At 47.1% G+C, this 10,996-nt stretch overlaps 1 non-coding gene across 1 annotated transcript; it reads left to right on the top strand.

The window, feature by feature from the left end:
* Nucleotides 1–10,877: 10,877 nt before the first annotated feature.
* LOC143941297 (5S ribosomal RNA) lies at nucleotides 10,878–10,996 on the top strand. The gene has a single exon (XR_013264003.1). It is a non-coding gene; the product is annotated as a 5S ribosomal RNA (ribosomal RNA).

Genomic DNA, 10,996 nt, shown 5'->3' on the forward strand with positions numbered 1-10,996 from the left:
GTGGTCCGCGGGCGGCTCCGCAGGTGAGAGAGTCGGTCAGCGGCTCCGCGGGTGATAGTGGGAGGTGGATGAGAGCGGGCGGTCCACTGGTGAGAGAGTGGGCTGTCAATGGGCGTGAGCGGGCTGGTTAATCAGGGAGCTGACGGGCGGGGAGCATAGAGATGACATCATCTCTCACCCCCTGGCGCCCGCCCTGCATCACCTGCAGTGCAGTTCTCCCCTCACTGTGCAGGCAGCCAGGAAACAGAGAGATGACATTATCCCTCTGCTGCCTGACTGATAATCTGCTGCCTGACTCTGTGACACAGCAGGAAAGTGACAGAGCAAGTGACAATCCATAATGTGTGGCAGGCAACGTGGCAAGTGACAACCCAGGACGTGGCAAGTGACAATCCGTAACGTGTGGCAAGTGAAAATCCGTGACGTGGCAAATGACAATCCATAATGTGTGGCAGGCAACGTGGCAAGTGACATCCTGGGACATGGCAAGTGACAATCCGCAATGTGTGGCAGGTGACGTGGCAAGTGACAATCCATAATGTGTGGCAAGTGACAATCTGTAATGTGTGGCAAGTGGCAATCTAGGACGTGGCAAGTGACAATCCGTAATGTGTGTCAGGTGACGTGGCAAGTGACAACCTGGATGTGGCAAGTGACAATCCATAACATGTGGCAGGGGACGTGGCATGTGAAAATTCGTGAAGTGGCAAGTGACAATCCGTAATGTGTGGCAGGTGATGTGGCAAGTGACAACCCGGGACATGGCAAGTGACGATCCATAATGTGTGGCAAGTGGCAATCTAGGACGTGGCAAGTGACAATCCGTAATGTGTGGCAGGTAACGTTGCAAGTGGACAATCTGCAACATGTGGCAGGTGACATTCTGCAACGTGTGACAAGTGACAATCTGCATCTGGTGGCAGGCGACATGGCAAGTGGACAATCCGCAACGTGTGGCAGGTGATGTGACAAGTGACAATACTTAATGTGTGGCAAGTGACAATCCAGGACGTGGCAAGTGACAATCCATAATGTGTGGCAAGTGAGGTGGCAAGTGACAATCCATGATGTGTGGCAGGTGACTTGGCAAGTGACAATCTGGGGTGTGGCAAGTGGACAATCTGCAACATGTGGCAGGTTACATTCTGCAATGTGTGACAAGTGACAATCTGCATCTGGTGGCAGGTGACGTGGCAAGTGGACACTCCGCAACGTGTGGCAGGTGATGTGACAAGTGACAATCCTTAATGTGTGGCAAGTGACAATCCAGGACGTGGCAAGTGACAATCCATAATGTGTGGCAGGTGACTTGGCAAGTGACAATCTGGGATGTGGCAAGTGGACAATCTGCAACATGTGGCAGGTGACATTCTGCAATGTGTGACAAGTGACAATCTGCATCTGGTGGCAGGCGATGATGGCAAGTGACACGCTCAGGGATCCCACTGATTTTGCATTATGGTGAGTTGAACTATTTTGTTTTATATAACAGAACAGAAATTGGTTAGGAGGCATGGAGGTCTGCAATGTGTTCCCTTCAGGGGCTGCATACAGTATACTGCATACTTTGTTGTTCAAAATTAATATAAGCTGTTGCCTGGGTACTGTGCCACATGGGTGTGGTAGTCTGTTGTTCAATGGCATTAGTTCATTTTTTGTGTGTGTGTGTGTGTGTGTGTGTGTGTGTGTGTGTGTGTGTGTGTGTGTGTGTGTGTGTGTGTGTGTGTGTGTGTGTGTGTGTGTGTGTGTGTGTGTGGGGGGGGGCATACAACATTTTGCTATGGGGCCCTGTGATTTCTAGTTACGCCCCTGCATGTCAGTACACTTTTTCACTTTGGGAAGTTGGCAACACTGGTGGTGTTACACATACCCCATAATGCCTTTACAGACCCAGGTTCTTTAGGAATACTTCAAAACCCAACATGCACCCCTTAAATAACTTCAGACTAGGCTCATAGTATTTGGAACAACTTAACTGTAAATTCTGCATGCAATATGCAACAAGATAAAATGTCCTTTCCCTAACTAAATCTGAATACTGCTGCCCCAGCATACCTGCACAGATAAAGCCCTTGGGGGTGAAGTCTATAATTGGTGAATCCAGAATGGAGGTGTCCATTGTTACAGGGTCCTGAGGGAGAGGTGGACCACAGGTCCAAGCAACCTTCTTCCATTGCTCCCATCTGCACTCCTGGGACTTGATTCTCTCACCTTTTATACTGCACAGGAAGGGAGGCTGGACCCCCATAAAAGCCTGCAAAATTGCCCAGGGAAGGTGGAACACATTAACCACTTCCCCCTGGCTTGTGCAGCCAAACTAGCTAACTAAACACAGGAGGCAACCTGCCTACATGTGGTTGCGCAGTGTGCTCTCCCTTTCACTGTTGAGCGCAGCAATGCTTGCATTACTGCAATGTACTAAAACACATTTTGAATAGTGATGATTTTTTCTTAAGGCACAGCTAGGCACAGTGTTAGTACATGGTAACGTACTTTCATGTGTTGTGGTGTATTGTGTAACAAAAATAGTACAGGTTCCTTTTTTCTGATGCATTGGGCAGCATATTTATTTAATATAAACAAGGCCAAGGATAAATCCAAGAAAAAAATCCAAGCTTTTTCACCGGTTAGCCCGCTGACAACCGAATCAACCTATCTAACGGTATGCATTAAAGCAGGGGTTTAGTCTGCATACATTAGCAAACACATGTGTAAGCCACAGAGCCTCGCCACGGCACCCTGGTATCTGTGGTCCTATCACTAACTTATGAGTGACTCCACAATGGAAGCACATGCATTCTGATGGATAGGTTGAGGGCAGGTGGACTGAAGGGAGCCCACCCCTTCTTAAAGGTCCACCTGCCCTGAAATCAAGACTCATTAGACCAGGCAACGTTTTTCCAATCTTCTATTGTCCAATTTCAGTGATCCTCTGCAAATTGTAGCCTCAGTTTCCCGTTCTTAGCTGACAGGAGTGGCAACCGGTCTGGTCTTCTGCTGCTGTAGTCCATCTGCTTCAAGGTTCGATGTGTTGTGCATTCAGAGATGGTATTCTGCATATATTGTAACAAATGGTTATTTGACTTATGCCGCGTACACATGTAGCTGACTATCCGGCGGACTACTTGCCCACACACGGCACTTTTTCAGCGGACTAATACGGCATACTAAGTCCGCCGGACTATCGGCCGTACTTTTGAAATGAACGGACTCGCCCACACACATGGAGGAAAGTCTGCTCATTTTGAGCTCGTCTCCAGGTAGGCGGGGCCCGCGAAGGATGCGTCGCTGGCCCCGCCACCTGGTATGGACTTAAAAGGGAACCCCAACGCAGAAAAAAATCGGCGTGGGGGTCCCCCCCAGGTCCACATCAGACCCTTGTTCGAGCACGCTACCCGGCCGGCCAGGAAAGGGGGGACGAGCGAGCGCCCCCCCTCCTGAGCCGTACCAGGCTGCGTGCCCTCAACATGGGGGGTGCCTTGGGGAAGCATCCTCTGGGACTGTGACACCATAATGGGCGGGGACATCATCCGGTGATGTCCCTATATAAGTCGCCGCGCATCACGTCCGTGCCACTGTGAGCGGAGGATGCGACGAGGCAACATCTGAAGAGAAGAACAGAAGAACAGAAGGCGGCGACAGCGGCGACAGAAGACCACCGCCTGTAAAAGAGCTAGAAGAAGGCGCGGTGGCCCGGCAAGAAGAACCGAAGAGGGGTACAAGACCCCCGAAGTCGGAAGAAGAGGGCGGCAGCGAGGAAGAAAGCCGGGCTCCTCTGCTAGTAAAAGAGCTAGAAGAAGATAGCAGAGGAGTCCGGCGAGAAGACCCCCGAAGACGGAAGACCCCCGGAGCTGTGCAATAAACTATTTTAACCCTTGTGTGTTGTGTTTTTTTGTACTTTATTTTACAGGTGAATGGGTAGGGGTACATTGTACCCCATACTCATTCACATAGGGTGGGGGGCCGGTATCCGTGGGCCCCCTTATTAAAGGGGGCTCCCGGATTCCAATAAGCCCCCCGCCCGCAGACCCCGACAACCAACGGCCAGGGTTGTTGGGAAGAGGCCCTTGTCCTCATCAACATGGGGACAAGGTGCTTTGGGGTGGGGGGGGGGGTGCGCGGCCCCCCTTCCCCAAGGCACCCCCCATGTTGAGGGCACGCGGCCTGGTACAGCTCAGGAGGGGGGCGCTCGCTCGTCCCCCCTTTCCTGGCCGGCCGGGTAGCGTGCTCGGACAAGGGTCTGATGTGGACCTGGGGGGGACCCCCACACCGATTTTTTTTCGGCATTGGGGTTCCCCTTTAAGTCCATACCAGGTGGCGGGGCCAGCGACGCATCCTTCGCGGGCCCCGCCTACCTGGAGACGCGCTCAAAATGAGCGGACTTTTCTCTGGACGGGAAAAGTCCGTTCATTTCAAAAGTACGGCGGATTGTCCGCCGAAATGCAAGTCCGGCGGGAAGATTGAAGTGCAAAACTACTTTCTAAGTCTGCCGTACTTTCGGGTCAAAAAAGTCTGCCGGAGGCTACACACGGGGGGATTGTCCGGCGGACTTGAGTTTGCCGGACTTTTCCACCCGATTGTTTGATCGTGTGTACGCGGCATTACTGTTGCCTTTCTATTATCTTGAACCAGTCTGCCCATTCTCCTCTGACATCAACAAGGCATTTTGCTCCACACAACTGCCACTCACTGGATATTTGCTCTTTTTCAGGCCATTCTCTGTAAACCCGAGAGATGGTTGAGCGTGAAAATCCCAGGAGATCAGCAGTTTTTGAAATACTCAGACCAGCCCTTCCGGCACCAACAACCATGTCACATTCAAAGTCACTTAGATCCCCTTATTGATGCTCGGCTTGAACTTCAGCAAGTAGTCTTTACCACGTCTAGGTGACTAAATGCATTGAGTTGCTGCCATGTGATTGGCTGATTAGCAATTTGTGTTACCAAGCAATTGAACAGGTGTGCCTAATAAAGTGGCCAGTGAGTGTATACACAGTATAATGGTTTCAGTTGATTTTTTTCTATACATTTTTGTACAAAAATAAATCCACTTAAATAATATAATTACAACATACTTAGAACATCTAGAAAGAAATTGTGACCTGACCCAATTCTAAGTTGAATATTGGCTTGCCCCCATCCCTAAATTAGGTAAAACATGTGAAGAGAATGGAACTGGGACTTTACATGAGGCAAGCCAATCATTAGTTAGCTGTTTCTGATGCCTAAGTGGTAAGGTCATATGGTAACATATTCCACAGAATCACTATTATATCAATAATTTAATAATACTTATAATAATACCGTAATCACAAGATTTCCAAAGTAAAATTCGTATAAAATATCTAATACAATTGATCGTTGGACAAGGTGATACCAGTAATGAGGATACAGAAGGCAATTGATGTCTTTAGTACAGCCATGTATATATAAAATAAAATAAGAGTCAACAAAGCAATACATTAAAGATTGTGCAAGAAAGGGGAGATAATTTTGACGCATCCATAAGATATTAACTCTACGCGTTTCATGGTTTTGTACCAATCTTCAGGAGTCAGATGCATATAGATATGGGCTGGGGAGAGATGAAAAAAATACATTTTAATTTAATAACAAAAGGAGTGGTCTATTTGGGTAGAGGATAGATCTAAAGGGATATATAGTATCAAAAATACTCACTAGACGCCAATGAATAAGATCAAAGAACTCCTAGAGTGAAATTAGTGGTAGTCTGGGCTACATACGGTCTCAAACGGGGTTGAGGCAAAGAACATCCCCAAAATGGGTGGACCCCGGACCAGGGAAAAGCAGCCAACACAATCACCGGAACATCATACTGCAACATCGCTTGGGAATGTGCAAGTGTACCACCGTGAACTTGCAATACTAGTGACAAAAATAGGAAATGTGAAATAATTAGTGAGGGACAGTTTGATGAGATATATGTGTAAACTAATAATGCCATTGTGGATATGTAAAAGAAATATAATTTAATTATGTGTGTGAGTGCCATGAGTATAAGTATGATCACTCGAAAATGTGATTACCCATTGTGTACCACATATAAATAAATGAAGTGTAACAGATGTATTTACCTGAGGTTGCAGAAAATTGTGCCGGTTGGACATTCCCGGAAGCGATAGTGCAGGGATTGAGCCGGCCAAAGAGCCCGCCACTGATATACCCCGGATCCGGGGCGTGTTCATGCCAGCGTCATGAAACGCCGGAACAGCGTACAGGGATGGGGGGACTCTATTATAAGTATTATTAAATTATTGATATAATAGTGATTCTGTGGAATATGTTACCATATGACCTTACCACTTAGGCATCAGAAACAGCTAACTAATGATTGGCTTGCCTCATGTAAAGTCCCAGTTCCATTCTCTTCACATGTTATACTTAGAACATGTGTATGGGAGATTATATTTCTTGCTTTATTTTTACATCTACTGTATGTAATAGGAATGGGTAGATGCTCCCTATGTAACCATGTCCCACGTTTTACAGAAAAGAGATGGGAAAAGAGCCCTTGCGGTCAATGCAGACTTCACATAAGTCTAAAAACCTTTCCATTAGTCACAAACAGGAAATTGCATTGATTTACAACACATTCCTAGGAAAGTTGAGGCTGTGTGAAGTCTGAACCCTTATCTAGAATTACCTGTGGTGAGACAGACTAGTGGTTAGAAGATCAAATGAGCTGAATGGGTATCGGTGGCAGCACCTCCCCTTCACATCTCAACACAACTGATAACAAGTTGACAACCCAACTTCCGCAAAGCTCTGAGCAACTTTATGAGCCGGGGGATATAAAACACTAACCATTCTTTATTTATGAATAAGTGGGAAGACTTTCACATTTCATTTAAAGTAAAACGAAAACAGTTTTTTCCTGGTTCTGGAAATGACACCATTTATTGCCAGATCAAGATCAACAATGCAGGCTTTTGAAACACATTATGTGTGTAATAATAAGGCTCCTTTCACATGAACATTCTGGCAGCTTATTGACCAGCGACTACATGGATCAGAAAAGGACTGCAATGCATCCCTTTAGATGACCGGATGTAAATGGACCTCCGTTGGCCAGTATCCAAGTCCATTGGAATGGAGACAAAAAAGTTTGCATTCAGGTCCTCTATTTTTTACTGGCCTCACCAAATATGGGTGGGCATAGACCAAATATGGGTCGGCATAGACAGATGCAAGTCCACCCACCCATATATATAACTAGTCGAGTATGGTGCTAGAGTAGGGTGACCAGATGTCCCCGGTTTCAGGGAACAGTCCCCGGATTGAGGACACTGTCCCCGGACCAAGTCTATCCCCGGTTTTGTCCCCGGATTTTGTCCCTCGGAGATGGACTATTTCTTCAGTTTCCAGCACATGCCCATTCAGCTCCTCTCACATGTTCTTCTGCCTTGGCTCAAATCCCGGCCAGCCGCCTGCCTGCTTATCTCCTTGCCTTCCCCGGCAGAGTCATTTTCCTTCGCTCCCCTGCACAGGATCACTTATATACGTGATCCTGCATTTCTGGGTGTCAGAGACAATCAGCGGATCCAGCGGACTCACCTAGTGGTCTGCCTATGTAAACAAGGCAGTTTGCCATCCTGTCAGTGTGGAAGACATTGATCCTGTGATCCTGCAAAGCGGGTACAGAGATCTATGTCTTCCCTTAGTAAAAGCACCTCCCCCACAGTGAGAAAACACTTGTTAGGCACACATTTAACTCATTGATTCAGGGGCGTAACTATAGGGGGTGCAGCAGTCGCGACCGCAACCGGGCCCTGTGATGCAGGGGGCCCATGCAGCCCCCTCTACATATGGCCGGCAGCAGCATAGGCAGCTAGGGGTACCAGTGCACCATGCACACGGGTGGCTGGAGGTGGAGGGTGACTAGCAGAGCTCCATGCTTGACTATCGCACTGGCTGCTCTTTAGTTGTGCATTCCCCGCATGACCTGTGTCCTCGGCCGGCTCCCCAGCCATAGCCCCCCCCCCCCCCCGAGTCCGCCCCATTCTGCACTGCATACTTCTCCCGGGTAAACAAACTTTAAGCACACAGATGCAGTGCAGCCCTATGAGAGCTGGCTCGCCGGGGGGAAACTGCAGGCTTGTCTGCCAGCCCTCCTCCTCCCCCGTCATACACAGATGTTGAAAGGTCTTTCTGGGAGATATGCTGATCGCCCGTCCAGCACACTGGATGGAGCCCAGGCCAACATGGATGAGTGTGCGGCCTACAGCTTTGTCATGGTGAGTGAGAGGACCCCATCCCCCACACACCATTACATACCCCGTCCATCTCCCCCTGGGGACAGGGACCCCTTCTCACGTGGGGACAGGGACCCCACCTCCCCTGGGGACAGGGACTCCTTCTTACCTGGGGGCAGTAACTTCATCTGCCCTGGAGAAAAGGACCTTATCTCTTCTGGGGACGGGGACCCCACCCTGCTTAGGGACAGTCCCCCAATAGGGCACCTAAAAATAAAATAATAAAAAAAAACTACTGATACCAGTGGTGGAACTACAGGGCTCACAAAGGTCATACCTGTGACCACACCCTGGAGTTCCACCGCCGGACTCGGAAGGAAGGGCCCTGGCTGGGGTTCAGGGGGGCCCTTCATGGTTTCTTGCATCGGGGCCCTGAAGGTTCTAGTTACGCCACTGCGTGTAACTATGGACAATACTGCACACAAAACTCCTCAAGGAATTATATCTCCTGCTCATGCTCTTCTTTATTCTTCTCAACAGTTTGTTACTACTAAAGTTGGACTAATCACAAGACTTTATCAGGTAGACCTTCCTGTGCAGGTCATTGTGTAAGCAGGGGACGTGATCATGGGACCATTTCCCTAGGTTTGGGCAAACTGGATTCGGATTGATTTCAGATCTGAACCCAACTCATTCATCCCTAGCCACAAGGAAGCCATATTTAAGTATTTGGACAGTTTAAACCCTTGACCTCTGGAAAATTGACCAGGCCATTTTTTTGCGATACGGCACTGTGTTGCTTTAACTGGCAATTGCGCGGTCATGCAACACTGTGTTGCGCTTCCTTAGATACCAAGAAAGAAATAAAACTCATAAGGTAAATAGAGACTAACAATTCTCCTCAAAGTGTGAATAAGAAATAAGTGCGATAGTGCTTAATACTTAAAACTTATAAAGTTGCATTGAAATAAACATCTGATATATAATGTGCTTGTGCATCATTCCAGTGTCTAGAAATAAGCGAAGATGTGTCTAAGGCTATAAAGTGCATATAATTGGTTAATATTGCAATGTGTATATAGAAAAAAGGTGAAGCATCTGTGATTAAACTACAAACAAATATGTACCAATAAATCAATGTGATAAAATGATCTAAAAAAGATTCTATGGATACTTTAAAAACGATGATCTAAAACGTGCAAAAAACAGAGAGAAGTAATATTATATTCCTTGATACAAAAGGAAACAGAGTAGCAGCAAAATAGCAGCAAAAATGTGGATCTCGATAAAGTATCCCATACACAGTCCAATCGTGCAACTTTAGAGTGTGATTTCACAACCAAACATAAAGTGCAATGTGCAAAAATAGCTCTCCTCCAAACGGTGTCCCGTCTCAGTGCTGGTATTCCTAAATAATTACCTCACAGCTGCAAGGTATACAGCAAGACAACAAATTTGCAGGGGGAATTCCGGGGGGTCAGATAGGCTGTGGCTGGGACATCTGACAGTGCCGCTCTTCCTTGCGGTGTTGGCCGACAAACAATGCTCAAAATAACAAGTGAAAGATATCCTCCATGGTGTAGTAATTTAAAACAAGCAATTTATTGTAAAGATAAAACTACTCACAAACAGGAGCGAATAGGCAGGCACATACAGCTAAACAGATCGGTGGACGGTACGAACGTCACTTCCGGTTTCCTACGCGTTACGTCACGAGTGGACTTCAACTGCGATCAGGTAGGCACTGGTGAGCTGGCGCCAGCTCGCCATGAGAGGGACTAATGTCCCTCTCATGGCCGCCAGTGATCAGCCTTTTTTTTCAGCATGAGGAGGAAAAATAGCCCATTACCGTCTCTGTTGTCATCACATGATCAGCTGTCATTGGCTGACAGCTGGTCACGTAGTAAGGGGTCAAGATCGACCCCTTACTCCGATCTGTGATCCAGCGAGTCTCATAGACTCGCTGATCACAGAGAGCACCATGTGCACCCCTCAGGGGGAGCGCAGGCCGCTCGTGCATGGGACGACGTCAATAGACGTCATCCCGGCAAAGCAGGTCCGCGCTGTAGCTTTCATTCGGCTATAGCGTGGATCTCTAGTGGTTAATTTAATGAAATTTTCTGAAATGATCACTAAACTTAAACAGCTTTTTCACAAAAACTGTAAAAGATATCAAACTGAAAAGATATAGCAAGATAGCTGAATATTTAGTGAACGTTTTAAAGTTTGTTTGGCGTCTGTAGGTAAAAGTATGAAGGAGCTGAAACTTTTGGCAGCGGAAGAAGATTTTACGTATTTTAAGCATGCTCTCATTGACTTCAATGTTAAAAAAAATGTTACAAAGCTTAATATTTTAAAAAGTATAAATAGTAGAAAAAAAGTTGAAGACATCCCATCATCAACTGAAAGAGCTGAACATTTTAAAAGTTGAATGGCTTTAATAGCTGAAAGTATGCAAAAGTTACGCAGAGCCAAAAAACCTACGGAATAATAATAAAAAGATGACGATTAATAAATAAAAAAATGAATAACAATAGTGGGACTGCTAAAGCATTCCCACTAATAACAGTAAGTGGTCTTGCTATGCAAGAACACTTAATAATAAAAGGCAGAGCCAGGCTGCCGGTGACAAGTACAAGAGGCTTGAAAGAGAGCCTTATCATTGCCTACGGCTACACCACCCTGAATGAGCCCGCTCTCGTCTAATCTCGGAAGCTAAGCAGGGTTGGGCCTGGTTAGTACTTGAATGGGAGACCGCCTGGGAAAACCAGGTGCTGTAGGCT

The sequence above is a fragment of the Lithobates pipiens genome, unplaced genomic scaffold, assembly GCF_037356315.1.
Source record: "Lithobates pipiens isolate NorthernLeopardFrog02 unplaced genomic scaffold, aLitPip1_a1.2 Scaffold_3, whole genome shotgun sequence".
Taxonomy (NCBI): Eukaryota; Metazoa; Chordata; class Amphibia; order Anura; family Ranidae; genus Lithobates; species Lithobates pipiens.